The 15,693-nt window shown below is 43.1% G+C and overlaps 1 protein-coding gene across 1 annotated transcript in view; it reads left to right on the top strand.

Moving 5' to 3' along the window:
- The first annotated feature begins 9,499 nt into the window (after nucleotides 1-9,499).
- Nucleotides 9,500-15,693, top strand: part of PRSS57 (serine protease 57) — a 49,742-nt gene continuing 43,548 nt past the window's right edge. The window contains exon 1 of the mRNA XM_069964455.1: nucleotides 9,500-9,790. The gene's annotated coding sequence lies outside the window, so the exon portion shown is untranslated. The remainder of the gene's footprint in view (nucleotides 9,791-15,693) is intronic.

Below are 15,693 nucleotides of genomic sequence, written 5' to 3'. Positions count from 1 at the left end.
GTGTATGATATGTGTGAGGAGTGTATGATATGTGTGATGAGGTAAGGAGTGTATGATATGTGTGAGGAGTGTATGATATGTGTGCTGTGCTATGTGTGATGAGGTGAGGAGTGTGTGATATGTGCGATGAGGTGAGGTGTGTATGATATGTGTGATGAGGTAAGTGTGCTGTGCTATGTGTGATGAGGTAAGGAGTGTATGATATGTGTGAGGAGTGTATGATATGAGTGATGAGGTGAGGAGTGTATGATATGTGTGATGAGGTAAGTGTAATGAGGTGAGGAGTGTATGATATGTGTGACGAAGTAAGTGTGATGAGGTGAGGAGTGTATGATATGTGTGACGAAGTAAGGAGTGTGTTATATGTGTGATGAGGTAAGTGTGCTGTGCTATGTGTGACGGCGCATCAAACGGCCCACAACCCCCCTTCCCCCTGGAAGATGCATAAAAGCGGACCACACAACAACTTCCACAGCAAAATATGCATTATGGTGCATTCACACATATAGGATCTTCAACTTCATATCTGCGCCATCAAATCTGCTGCAGATCCTGTACGTGTGAACCCACCCTTAGGGTGCTTTCACAGGTACAGGATTTGCAGCGGATTTCATGCTGCGGGTATGCAGCGAAATCCGCTGCAAATCCATGTAGTGTGAAATTCAATGGGGTTACATACCCGCAGCGGAATGAAAATGTATGTAACCTGGTCCCTTCAACCCCCCGCCGCTTGGAGCATACATTACCTGCTCGGCACCACGGCTGCGTGAGAGGCTCCCACCGATCCCGCTCAGCCAATCAATGCACTGATTGGCTAATGGGGACCGATGGGAGCCTGCTCCGGGCGGCTAGGGGATTAAAGGAGCCGGCTTACATACTCCGCTGTGGGTAAGTAACCCATTGAACTTCACACTACATGGATTTGCAGCGGATTTCGCTGCAAACTCGCAGCGTGAAATCTGCTGCGAATCCGGTTTGTGTGAAGCTAACTTTACTGTGAATTTATTGCAAATTTTTCCCCATTAAAGTCAAGGAGGAAAATCCTAAAGAAACCTGCAGCATTTTTGGTAAAGTGTGGATGTGATTTTTTTTTTAAGAGCCAGTGATCAGGCCAGCAAGCTGACTTTAAAGTGACACTGTCACCCCCTTTTTGCATTCTGACATCTCTACATAGGTGTAATGGGTAAATTTAGCGTTTTTCATACCTTATTTCATATCATACGTCATGGTGCTTGTTCAAGTAAAAAGTGTCCTTTTATCAACAGCAGATTGTATTAAGTGGGCGTGGCCACGCGGAATTAGCGCCACTTAGCCCTGCCCACAACGGCACCGGGGTGGGGTCTAGACCTTTTGGCCAGCCTGTTCCAATGGCCAGGGAGGGGCCAACTGTGGCATTGTGGGTGGGGCTAAGTGGCGCTAATGCCGTGAGGCCCCGCCCACTTAACACAATCTGCAGTTGATAAAAGATGACTTTTTACTTAAACAAGCACTATGACATATGATATAAAATAAGGTATGAAAAACGCTAAATTTACCCTTTACACTTGTGTAGAGATTTCAGAATTCAAAAAGGAGGTGACAGTGTCCAAAGACAATCCGTGTCAAAAGATAGTTCGTATTTTTCCGCATGCTGTGATTCCAAATATGTTACCAGAATTTAGGCTTTTTTATTTGCTAACTGAGGAAAGGGGGATAATTGGAGACATATTTTTTAAACTTTAAGCTTAAAGGGGTATTCTCCCCAAAATTATTTTTGCATTAATACGTTGCCCACCCATAGCTTTCCATCTTTCCAATATAAAGTAATTATGGATTCTGCACAGTTTTGCTGTTACCTAGATGCATTCACCCTTACCAAATGCATAGAAACATCAGCTCTCCCCCCCCCCACCCTCTGTGTTGGCATCACGTGTCCTCCGTCTCTTTAATGGGCCGGGTTAGTGCTTCTAACCCAGTCTACTCACTCTCTGACAGCAGCCCCCCCCCCACTCTGTGCACCCCTATGCCTGGAGCTCACCCGCCACGCATCCTGTATCCCCCCATAGCTCACCCGGAGGCCGCTCCTGTGAGTGCCCCCCCTTAGTACAGGCCGTGGCCATCCTCCATCGTCAATCCCCCCTGCTTGGAGCTCACCCCTTCTGCGTCTCACCCGGCAGTAGTGAGTGTAGCAACCCCTTACAGAACTAGAGCTCCCAGCATGCTCAGCCTTCTCCCCTTGCATGCTGAAAGTTGTAGTTCTGCACAACCCCGCCCCCCCCCCCCCGCGTGACTCACAGCCCCCCCTTCACTCAGCTCACTCACCCCACCGGTGGCCGCATCTCACCAGGCGGCCGGCTGCGGTCCGCACTTGCCCCCCCCCCCCCGCATCTCACCTGCCACCCATGGCAACTCAACCCCCCACAACTTGCAGCTCACCTGCGCCCCCGCCATCATTCAGCTCAATCACCCCACTGGTGGCCTAACTCACCGTGCGGACGGCCGTGTTCCGCACTAGCCCAGCCCCCCGCATCTCACCCGCGGCAACCCCCGCCCCCCACAACTTACGGCTCACCTGCGCCCCCCACCTTCACTCAGCTCAATCACCCCAACGGTGGCCTAACTCACCGGGTGGACGGCTGTGGTCTGCACTAGCCCCGTCCCCCGCATCTCACCCACAGCAACCCCTGCCTCTTGCGACCGCCCCCCTGCACCTTACCGCACCCCCTGGATCTCACCCGGTTCACGCACCCCCTCCCACGGCTCACCTGCGGCCCCCCCTTCACTCAGCTCACGGTGGCCGGCCACGGTCCGCACAACACTTTTTGCATGGGATGCATCATGACAGTACATGGAAAAGACATCTGCCATTCTTCTTGTCAGTAAAGGTTATTATATGAAGATATGTGCCACTGCTATGTCACTATTACAACTCTGCTATGCAACTCGCTCAACTCTGCTATGCAACTCGCTCAACTCTGCTATGCAACTCGCTCAGATGTAGTTTTCTGTAATTGTAGATGTAATTTGTGGGCCACAGGCCTCCAGGTGCCATGTTAACTGATTGGCACTCTGCAATTGTATTGCTGGGATGCCAATCAAAGGTCTGAGATGGTGAGCACCAGTCAGGCAAACACCCAAATTATTATTCCGAGGTCAAGTTGCTGATGCACCCACTGTGATTAACCCTCCCAGCATTACAAAGAAGCAGTTACAATGTTGCAGATAAAGCCAGCCAGGAACTTGTTTGCATCAGCTGTCTTAGAAGGGAGGGGGAGACAGAGAGGAAAGTTCACACACAGATTTTTGTGTTTTCATCAGAGAACAGCATCTGAGAACTGGGGGCAGGAGTCTGAATAGATAATAACAAGTATGGAAGGAATTGTTAGTCTAACGATGGGCAGCAACATATTAAAAGTTATGTTTGAGTGGAATACCCCTTTTGTATATGTGGGGCAGTGGTAGAGGGGATAACATAAAAATTTGATTTCAACAATAGGTGGAAATTTTTTTTTTTATCACTTTTCACTTCTGCTGCCAAATGTTAATAAGGCCATATAGCTAAAGGGGAACAATTTTATGTGTCTAGGCAACATGACCTTTAAAAAGAGTTTTGCTAACATGACTAGAATGTAAGATTATTTGCATTCTTTTTTTCATAGTGGCCTAAAGAGAAAAGTCATCAAGTAACATTATTTTAAAACAAAGATGTGATTGTAGTAGCCAAAGAAGGATATGTGATCTCTTGTCTCATGACCATACAGTACTGAAGGTTTTTTGGATGCATGTTACTATGGCATTTCCAAGAGAATGTAGCGTAAGTTAAAGGGATTGGGTCTATTAATAACTAAAAATTTATACATAGTTCCATACAAAAAAAACCTCTGAAAAACATGGAATATGCATATTGGTGTTTTATCATACCATCCCCGCCCCCCCCCAAATTATTTAAGCTGTTCGCATCCGATGACGTACCTCGTATGTCATGGCGGTGCAAGAGGGGTTCAGAGAGGGGTCCAGCACTGATCTCTCTTTTTTTTTTTTTTACTGATATTAAAGTAAAAAAAGAAGTAAAAATGTTTTCTTATTAATAAAAAATCCCTTCCCCTAATTAAAGTCCAAATCAATTAAAAAATAAAGATAACGAAAAGAAATTGCACAAATAATTTAGAAATATAACAAATCCTTTATTTTCATATACATCATATACAAAATATTAAAAACTCGAAAATTTCATGGAGAATGACACAAATAACACAAAGGGCAGAGGGGAAGAAAGATGTCTGTGTGGTAAGACAATGAAAATATACAATATATACAAATATACAAAATATACAGTACTACAATCTAATATGTGCCAATTGCAAGGCTGCCATCTGGTGGTCACAGAAAACAGGCTAGCAGCAATGGAGTGGTATTTAGAACACCCTTAGAGTGGTATTACATGGGCCGATGGGGGCCCGATAATACCTGTAAACGAGCAGCGATCTGCTAGATCGTCGCTCGTTTACTGGGCCTATTACACGACCCGATAATCGTTAAACAAGGGCTGCAGGGACATCGTTACCGATGTTCTTGCAGCCCTTGCTTAACTATATACATTACCTATCCACGTTCCAGGGCCGCTGCTGCGGCCCGCTTTTCCACGGGTCCCGCGTGCTGTAACTTCAGAGTGGCCTGTCAGCTGACAGGCCGCTCAGCCAATCACAGGCCGGGACCGCCGTGGCCTGTGATTGGCTGAGCGGCCTGTCAGCTGACAGGCCACTCTGAAGCTAGAACGCGCGGGACCCGGGGAGAAGAAGACCGCAGGAGCAGCCATGGAAAGTGGATAGGTAATGTATGTCGTCAGGCCGCTATTACACGTAGCCGTGCGCGGTTGTATTTATTACATGGATCGAAAATCGGGGGAATCGGGCCGATTCGGCCGATTATCGTTCCTTGTAATAGAACCCTTACACAGATTGACCAGCTAAAGCAGTATAATGTGCTGTATTGTTTATGGAGGAGAACAGGTATGTAACTGCTCAGCTGGCCACCAATTAGTCAGAAGAGTGCCATAAATAAAGCCCTATGTACAATTGCAATTCATATGTGACCACACACCAGTAACCAGGCACCGTACACACACACTGAGATCTTACCCCTGTCCTGATGAAGTAAGCGAAACGTGCGTCAGGCTTGTGGGCTGGACGGGGGTAAGATCTCAGTGTGTGTGTGTGTGGTGCCTGGTTACTGGTGTGTGGTCACATATGAATTGCAATTCTACATAGGGCTTTATTTATGGCACTCTTCTGACTAATTGGTGGCCAGCTGAGCAGTTACATACCTGTTCTCCTCCATAAACAATACAGCACATTATACTGCTTTAGCTGGTCAATCTGTGTATATATTCACACGGGCGGGCTCGGAGCGAGATTCTCGCTGCGAGCCCGTCAGGTCCTGGCAGTTCCCATACACTACATACTTGCTGCGGTCTAAACGACCGCAGCGAGTATGTAATTATACCGCCCTTAACCCCTTCTGCTCCCCCGCTGTAAGCATACTTTACCTGTCCTTGCTGCACGGGTCGGGCGTCCTGCTCTCCCGCCCGGCCAATCAGTGGCTGCGGCTGGGCAACACACTGATTGGCCGGACAGGAGAGCAGGACGCCGGACCCGTGCAGCAAGGACAGGTAAAGTATGCTTACAGCGGGGGAGCAGAAGGGGTTAAGGGCGGTATAATTACATACTCGCTGTGGTCGTTTAGACCGCAGCAAGTATGTAGTGTATGGGAACTGCCAGGACCTGCCGGGCTCGCAGCGAGAATCTCGCTGCGAGCCCGCCCGTGTGAATATACCCTAAGGGTGTTCTATATACCATTCCATTGCTACTAGCCCGTTTTCTGTGACCACCAGATGGCAGCATTGCAATTGCCACATATTACATTGTAGTACTCAAATATATTTTCATTGTCTTACCACACTGAGATCTTTCTTCCCCACTGCCCGTTGTGTTATTTGTGTCATTCCCCATGAGTTTTTAATATTTAGTATATGATGTATAGGGAAAAAAAAGGATTTGTTATATTTCTAAATTATTTGTGCAATTTCTTTGGTTATCTGTATAGGTTTTGTTGCACTATAGATTGATTTAGGCAGGACTTTGTTTTGGGTTGTCAGTCCAATTAAAAAAATATATATATATATTTGGTATTGTGGCGTGCGTAATCGCTGAAATATTAAATTATCACATTCCTGATCTCGCATGGTAAATGGCGCAACCGCAAAAAAATTCCAGTGTGCAGAACTGTGCATTTTTGGTCGACTAAAAGTGATCAAAAAGTCGCATATACCAAATCTAGGTAACAATAGATAGATAAGTACAGATCATGGCGCAAAAAATGACACCTCACATACCTCTCCATAGACCAAAAAATAAAAGCAATTTTAAACAAGGTACATATCGTTGTAATCGTACTGGTGTAAGGAACATAGAGAATATGTCACTATTACCATAGGACTAACGGTGTAAACACAAAATTTCCTAAAATGAAAAGAAATTCCTTTTTGTATTTTTTTTCCTGTTTCGCAGTATATTTTATGGGAAAATTCAGCCTGTCATTGCAAAGTACAATTGGTGTTGCAAAAAATAAGGGCTCATGTGGGTCTCTAGGTGAAAAAATGCAAGTGCAATGGCCTTTTAAACATATAGAGGAAAAAGCAAAAGCGCAAAAATGAATATTGGCTTTGACCTAGAAGACATGGAAAATGGCAGAAAAAAAAGTAAAAAAACTATTTTTGTGCAGTTTTTCCAACCAAACGAAAAAAATGCAGTGCAAGGTTTGTGTCAGAGGGAAGCCTAAGGGGCCATTCACCCCTCAAAGTCGCTTTCTTCCAGAAACAGCACTACTCTTGTGCTCAGTTTAGGTGTGGCTCTGTAGCTCTGTTCTATTAAAGTGAATGGAGCTAAATTGTAATACCACACACAACTTGGGGACAGGGGTGGCATCCTATTAACACAGATAGCAGTACAGTGAAAAGTGACACCAGTATATAGATGACAAATGTACACACAATAGCTGCTGCTTACATCTCCATGTCCCCTTCTCTTTAGAATGACCTCTTTAAAGGTCCAGAAGCCTTTCTTATTCATCTGAATGGAATAGGTCTGTCTACTGTGGTTATGGTCCACGAGCCTTGCTGTAAAGCATATCTCTAAATGCTGTTAAAATAGCTCAGACAAGATGGCAGCCCATGGTAAAAAAAATTAAATAAAAAAAATTACAACCGGAAAATAGAAAGAGATTAGAAAAAGGGAACACATTCCAGTATATGATAAAATAAAAATCTAGGTTGTACATTACCTTTAGGACCAGTGGGATCTGTGAACTGTATTTAAAAATACTGATCACTTTACTAGGGTTCTTGTCTATTTTCATTGCACCCACCATACTGCACCAACAACTGGTTCAGTCTTCACCTGTGGGATCGTCTCCACGGTCTTTAGCTGATTGCTGTCTCTATTACACAGTGAGCTATCTGCCTGATAGGGCCTTTAGTTTCTCTGCCCTCTTTAGATATCAAGTCTTATGGTGTTGTGGTGACCAGGGGGTGCTAGGTGGTGTGTAGCTGGGCTTGATGGTGGTGCTCCTGAGTCACTTGTCACGGTGGCCAGGAGTGGTATGCGCCCACCCCTGGATACACCAACAAAACACTTTTTAATATGGGTGTAGGTGTGATGTAAATCACCAGAATCTGGATTGAATTTGAGCAGGAAAACAATTTTACTGAAATTTCTTAAACACAGTACAGAGTAGTAAGTCTTTTCTTTAACCCCTTCTGGGCCGGACTAATCTTCGTTTTTGCGCTTTTGTTTTTTCCTCATGTTAAAAAGGCCATAGCGCTTGCATTTTTTCACCTACAGACCCATATGAGTCATAAAGACCCATAAAGTATGCTGAAGAACCAGAAAAAAAATAAATGTGTGGTGAAATTGGGAAAAAAAAACAAAAAAACATTTTTTTTTAATTTGGGGAGGTTTTGTGTTTTTACGCTGTTTGCCCTAGGGTAAAACTAATGTGTTATGCATGTTCCCCAAGTTGTTACAATTTCAACGATATGTAACTTGTGTAACTCTTATTTTATTTGAGGGCTTTTAAAAAATTAAAACCTTTTTTAGAAAATAAATGTTCCTTAAAATCACTCTATTACCATGCTTATAGCGCTTTTATCCTTTGGTCTATGGAGCTGCGTGAGGTGTCATTTTTTGCGGCATGATTTGTACTTTCTATCGGTACCTTGATTGCACATATGTGAGTTTTTGATCCCTTTTTATTACAATTTTTCTGGATTTAATGCGACCAAAAATGTGCAATTTTGCACTTTAGAATTTTTTTGTGTTTACGCCATTTACCGTGAGGGATCAGGAATTAAATAAATTAATAGTTCTGGCGATTACACACGTGGCGATACAAAACATGTTTATTTATTTATTTTTATTTATAAAATGGGAAAAAGGGGGGTGATTGAAACTTTTATTAGGGGAGGGGATTTTTTATTAATAAAAAAAACATTTTTTTACACACCCATACTAAAAGCCCCCCTGGGAGACTTCTAGTATAACTGCTCTGATCTCTCATTGAGATCGATACAGTATAGATATACTGCATAGATCAATGAGATAGGCGTTCTATTGCTTTCAGCTGCTGCAGCTGAAAACAATAGAATGCCGAGTTGGTATCAGCGCCATTATGGCGCAGACCCCGGCCAGGATCAGATGCTAGATACTGTAACTCGTCTGGCTTTGGAAGAGGCGAGAACTGAGGGTTACTACGGGCTTACTGGGGCCTACCTAGACCCTAAGGTACTCAACTGTTGGGCCTTTAAGAGAAACTACCTACACCCATGGGTATGAATCCTCCACCTATCGCTGTCTATAGGCACCTAGTGAGCAGAAGCTTAGGCCCCACCTTGTGGGTAGAGCTACCCGTCGGGGACCCCTAAGGAACCTAGAAAATCGCAGTGATCAGCTTACCGCTTTTACCTATTCACTGTCTTGTAGCCCTGTCTTAGTTATCAGGAGAGAAAATAGCCGCCCAGTGTAGGTAGGGTATCCCTTTAGTACTTTTCACCTTCGCCTCCTCTATAGGTTGTTAGCCAGACATTGATAAGTTTAAGTAGTTGCAGAAAATATTAAATAAAACAATCCTTGTCCTCATAGTCCTGCAAAGGGGGCCTGGCATAAGCCAGGCCCTGAAAGAAAACTTCAGCAGGAGCTCTCTGTAGTGTAGTCCTCTATCTGAGAAAATGCTTACTCAACTGACTTTCCTCAGGGGAATAATACAATCTCTGATTGGCCGGACACGGACTGGAAGGCCATAATACTGTACAAGGATTGGCCAGATCACTTGAGGCACCTAGCTCAGGAATTGGTCAGTGAACATCACCTCATACATTACTGACAGCCTGGGCAGTTTCTGCCATGAGGCAGACTGAGCTTTCTGCCTCAGGCGGCAGATTCTTTACTCCACTAGGGGGCGGCACAATCCCTTACTTTCACTTTCACCCGGTCTGCAGGCACATCACCAGGCACCTCTGCTTCCTCCTCAGGCCCCCTCTCCGTAGCTCAGTGATGGACAGCCTTGTCACTGGGGGCGGCTGTCTCCTAGCTGGCTGGCTGTCTCTTTTGGAGCAGAGAGAAGGGGAGGGAGGCCCAGCACCACAGTAGAGCTGACTGGAAGCTGTGTGGGCCCTGTCCACTCCCATACAGCCTCATCTCCTGAGCCCTCCACTGCTGGCCTGGGATGTGACATCTGCTGGAGGAGACAGACACAGGAGGTTAGTGTGTGTATACAGTATATGTGTGTGTGTGTGTGTGTGTGTATGTGTGTGTGTATACAGTATATGTGAGTGTGTATACAGTATATGTGTTTGTGTATACAGTATATATATATATGTGTGTGTGTGTATACAGTATATGGCTAGGTTCACACTCTGTATCTGTGCGGCTGTATTGCGGGCGGTAAATCATCGGCCGGATTTTTCCGGTTCATGCGTACGCTGGAAAGTATACGATATACGGCTGCACAGTGCACACTATGTATGAATCTACGGACCGATCGTAAACGGACCCGTAAAAAATGAACAAGACCATTGTTTGCGGCTGGAAATGCGGATTGACAGGCGGTCCGTACGGAGTACTTCAAAAATAGCCGGCAATGATGCCAAATGCCGATGCCTCTAATAGTTAATATTTTAAATTAATAAAACACATTTTCGTTGTAATAAAGTCCCTTTCGTTGTTCAATAATTTAATTCTAACGAATCCATCATTGTGCAAATAAATATACTGTTAAAATAAATATATATATAAATAAATGTATATTTATATATATATTTATTTTTTGACAGAATATTTAATTGCACAATGATGGATTCGTTTAAATTAAATTATTGAACAACGATACTGATTTTATTTCAACGAAAATGTGTTTTATTAATTAAATATTAATTAGTACAGGAAGCTCCAGTAAGCCGTTAATTCATATTGCCGGCAATATAGCTTTCTGTACTAATCATCACTTTACTTTAATTAAAACATCAAATGTTTCTTCTAATTATGTTATCACAATAGCATTATTAGAAGAAACATTTAGAATTATATGTGCGCTCAGCTGATTGGCTGATCGGCTGAGCGCACGTATAATTAGCGGGTCCACAGCACAGTGACTTCATTGTGCTGCGGACCAGCGAAGAGACAACATCGGGGTGAGTATAGAGCTCTCCCCACCCCCTCCCCAGCACTGCACCCCTCCCAGCAAGGAAGGGGGGTCACTTAACCCCTTCCTTGCTGGGATGGGTGCAGTCTGACATCAGTCTGGCCCCCAAGGGGTTAAGGGGGACGCAATACATCCTCCCTTAACCCCTTGGGGGCCAGACTGTAAGCAGCGATCTGTAAAGATGCTGCATACTGTAAGGTGCACAACACCGCTCACAATGATGGGTGTTGTGCTCCTGTTTGTGTGTTTTTTGTGTGTTTCTCCCTTTTTGTTTTTCAGATATCGATATCTTGTGGATTACGTCGGATTCCGTGGACTACGTCGATGACCAGCGGTTGTTTGTTGTTGTTTTTTAATAAAATGGTCAATGAGGGGTGTGGGGGTGTTTTTATTTGAATAAAAATTTTTTTTAACTTGTGTCTTGTCTTTATTTCTTTACTTTATAGACTTAGTAGTGGAAGCCGTCTAATAAACAGAATCCATTACTAAGTCGGGGCTTAGTGTTAGCCGGCATAAAATGGCTAACACTAACCCCCCATTATTACCCCAGTACCCAATGCCACCAGGGATACTGGGAAGAGCCGGGTGCCAGTGGTCCCGGAGCGTCAAAACTGGCGCTCCTGGACTGGGCGGCAGCAGGCTGGTAAGATTTAGGCTGGGGAGGGCCTAAAACAATGGCTCTTCCCACCCTGGTGTTACCAGGCTGCTTTCGCTTGGTTTTTAACCCGGCTGGTTATAAAAATAGGGGGGACCCTATGCGTTTTTTTTTAATTATTTATTTATTTTAAAAAAACCGCATAGGGTCCCCCCTATTTTTATAACCAGCCGGGTTAAAAACCAAACGACAGCAGCCTGGTAACACCAGGGTGGGAAGAGCCATTGGTTTAGGCCCTCCCCAGCCTAAATCTTACCAGCCTGCTGCCGCCCAGTCCAGGAGCGCCAATTTTGACGCTCCGGGACCACTGGCACCCGGCTCTTCCCAGTACCCCTGGTGGCATTGGGTACTGGGGTAATAATGAGGGGGTTAGTGTTAGCCATTTTATACCGGCTAACACTAGGTCCCGACTTAGTAATGGATTCCGTCTATTAGACGGCTTCCACTACTAAGTCTATAAAGTAAAGAAATAAAGACAAGACACAAGTGAAAAAAATTTTTTATTCAAATAAAAACACCCCCACACCCCTCATTGACCATTTTATTAAAAAACAACAAACAACCGCTGGTCATCGACGTAGTCCATGGAATCCGACGTAATCCACAGGATACCGATATCTGAAAAACAAAAAGAGAGGTACACACAAAAAACACACAAACAGGAGCACAACACCCATCATTGTGAGCGGTGTTGTGCTCCTTACAGTATGCAGCATCGCTGCTTACAGTCTGGCCCCCAAGGGGTTAAGGGAGGATGTGTTGCATCCCCCTTAACCCCTTGGGGGCCAGACTGATGTCAGACTGGACCCATCCCAGCAAGGAAGGGGTTAAGTGACCCCCCTTCCTTTCTGGGATAGGTGCAGTGCTGGGGAGGGGGTGGGGAGAGCTCTATACTCACCCCGATGTGTCCTCTTCGCTGGTCCGCAGCACAATGAAGTCACTGTACTGCAGACCGCCTCTTTATATGTGCGCTCAGCCGATCAGCCAATCAGCTGAGCGCACATATAATTCTAAATGTTTCTTCTAATAATGCTATTGTGATAACATAATTAGAAGAAACATTTGATGGTTTAATTAAAGTAAAGTGATGATTAGTACAGAAAGCTCTATTGCCGGCAATATAAAATTAACAGCTTAATGGAGCTTCCTGTACTAATTAATATTTAATTAATAAAACACATTTTCGTTGAAATAAAATCAGTTTCGTTGTTCAATAATTTAATTGAAACGAATCCATCATTGTGCAATTAAATATACTGTCAAAAAATAAATATATATATAAATATACATTTATTTATATATATATATTTATTTATTTTAACAGTATATTTAATTGCAAAATGATGGAATCGTTTAAATTTAATTATTGAACAATGAAAGGGACTTTATTACAACGAAAATGTGTTTTATTAATTAAATATATTAACCATGAGAGGCATCGGCATTACTGCAGAGGATCGCAAACACTGATAATAGCGATTCATGTAAACTGTTTCCCTGCTTTCCCAGATGCATCCAGAGGTGTTTGCATCACTTTCTTAAGATTTTATTTGTTATTTTTAGTTGAACCAGATTTCCAAGTAAATGACCGTATGTTTTCAGCCGCATGTCTATTTTTTCCCACGGCCGTAGTTTCAGCCGCACATTTACATCCGCATAAAAAATACAGCCGCACACATACATAATGTGAACATAGCCTAAGTGTGTGTATACAGTATATATATGTGTGTGTGTGTATATACAGTATATGTGAGTGTGTATACAGTATATGTGTGTGTATACAGTATAAATGTATATGTGTGTATACAGTATATATGTGTGTGTGTGTTTATACAGTATATGTGAGTGTACATACATTATATGTGTGTGTGTATACAGTATATGTGTGTGTATACAGTATATATGTGTGTGTGTATACAGTATATGTGAGTATGTATACAGTATATGTGTGTGTATACAGTATATGTGTGTATACAGTGTGTGTGTATGTGTGTGTATACAGTATATGTGAGTGTGTATACAGTATATGTGTGTGTGTATACAATATATGTGTGTGTGTATACAGTATATGTGTTTATGTGAGAATATATTTGTGTGTCTATATATGTGTGTGTGTATAAATATATATATTTATATGTGAGTGTGTATGTGTGTGTATATTTGTGTGTGTGTATATATGTGTGTGTGTGTATAAATATATATATTTATATGTGAGTGTGTATGTGTGTGTATATATATGTGTGTGTGTATATATAAATATATATATTTATATGTGAGTGTGTATGTGTGTGTGTATCTAATCTGCCCTGTATGTACAGCACATGTGCCCTGTATAAGTATGGAGTGATCTCAGTAGCTGAGCCCAGTCTATGCCCAGGGTTGCCAGCTGCTATCTGTCACCAGTGTGACTGGCATTCTGTTGTATTATTAGCGCCCCCACAGCCTGTACACAGTCACCTTGCTGGGGAAGCAATAGAAAATCCCTAGATGCCATAGTTATAGCCGCACACTGTAATAATACCATAAAAATTACTATACACTACTTACATTATTAGTGCAGTGTACTGTAAAAAGATGTAAAAAAAATAAAAAGAATCCACTGTATAAAAAATGCAAATCACTACTTTTCCCTATTTTTCAAATAAAAAAAATCTACACAAGAATATATATAACTATGAGGGTATGTTCACACTATGGAATACGTTTGGGAATTTCACGCGGAGACAGTGCGGCAGACTCCACTTGAAGTTCCATATGTCCCATTGACTCAATGATATTCTCAAGCTCAATTCTTTGGGCGGACGGCGGATTGAGCTGGAAAATATCATTGAGTCAATGGGACAGGTGGAACTTCAAGTGGAGTCTGCCGCACTGTCTCCGCTTGACATTTTTGAGTATATTCCATAGTGTGAACATACCCTGAGACTATAGAAACTATATATATATATCTATAGAAATATCTGAACTAAACAAAAACGGCATTACTTCTCTGCACAGTGAACGCTATAAAAAGAATATATCCGTGCAATGTATTCATTATTGGTATATATGTGCTGTATATTGCTGCTAGTATATATCTATGTATGTATATATCTGTTTATGCAGTTGGCTACATAGATTTCTTAACTATTATTCGTTAATTGAAGGGGGGGGGGCGCCATTTCAATTCTCGCCTCAGGCAGCAGAAAGCCTAGAATCGGCCCTGCTGACAGCTAACCCTTTACTTCAGCTGTGCATACAAATCATGTAATATAGTGACAACTAGTGGCATAAAATGAGTGCAGGCACAAGTAGAAAATAGAGGTACAAACAGGGAATATGTTGAGAGTACAGATAATTTCAGGTGGGCGGGAAACATAATTTCAGGCGGGCGGCCATACCCGCTGTGGGACACTGCAGTGGGTTCAAACGTACAGATTTTTGGTTGCAATTGATAAAAATAAAGTCAGGAATGGAGCTGAAAAGAGGAGAAATCCTAGTCTTTCCTTTATGACTTGTTCTCTGTTTATAGTCTGTTTCTAGCTTTGGCTTCAGTAATTGCAATGTAAAGTCTGTCTGTGTAAACACACCCTTAGGGCCTTATTACACTGAACAATTATCTGCCTTACTTGGCCGTTCAAGCCGATAATCATTCAGTGTAACAACACGGTGAAAGGCATCGATCAGCCAACATGCACAATTGCAGTGGCCCAGGGTTGCTAAATGGGAACAGCAGTGGGCTAGTTGGTGTTCTACTTGGGCACTTGTCATGGTGGCCAGGAGTGATGATACCCAGCCACGGACACACTGACACTGGCCTTTGTAAGGGTAGCACAATGTGTGGGTGCAGGTGTGACGGAGAATAATGAGCACAGAGTCCAGCACTTCAATAGGGATAACACTTTACTTGAATGCTCTTCAGTGCAATACAAAACGGGCGAAATGAGTGCAAGAGATAAGCATAAACATAGAATATAGCAGTGTCCTTTCTCTTGGTGGATGACATGGAAGTTGTAGCTTTGTTGCTGAGGTGTAGATAAGGAAACATGGAGAATAGCTGAGTTAATTAGTTTAAGGTTTTTGAGTTTAAGGGGTAGCTGAGTTGAGTATGTTAGTGCGCTGTCTTGGGGACCCTTCTTAGGTAGTGCAGTACTCTGCCGGGATGGTTTGTAGTAGCTTTGTGCAGAAGAAGAAGACTTTCACACTCACGGTTAGAATAAGTAGTGAAGAAGAAGACTGCCTTATGTCAAACAAGTCCACCTCTAACGATTACCCGGGTAGGCTGAGCAAGATCCAATAGAGTACTTCTACTTTGTGCATTTTGCTCC

The sequence above is a fragment of the Dendropsophus ebraccatus genome, chromosome 3 (genome assembly GCF_027789765.1).
Source record: "Dendropsophus ebraccatus isolate aDenEbr1 chromosome 3, aDenEbr1.pat, whole genome shotgun sequence".
In the NCBI taxonomy this organism is placed as follows: domain Eukaryota; kingdom Metazoa; phylum Chordata; class Amphibia; order Anura; family Hylidae; genus Dendropsophus; species Dendropsophus ebraccatus.
The sequence above is the reverse complement of the archived record's forward strand: the minus strand, read 5'-3'. Positions and strand labels throughout refer to the sequence as shown.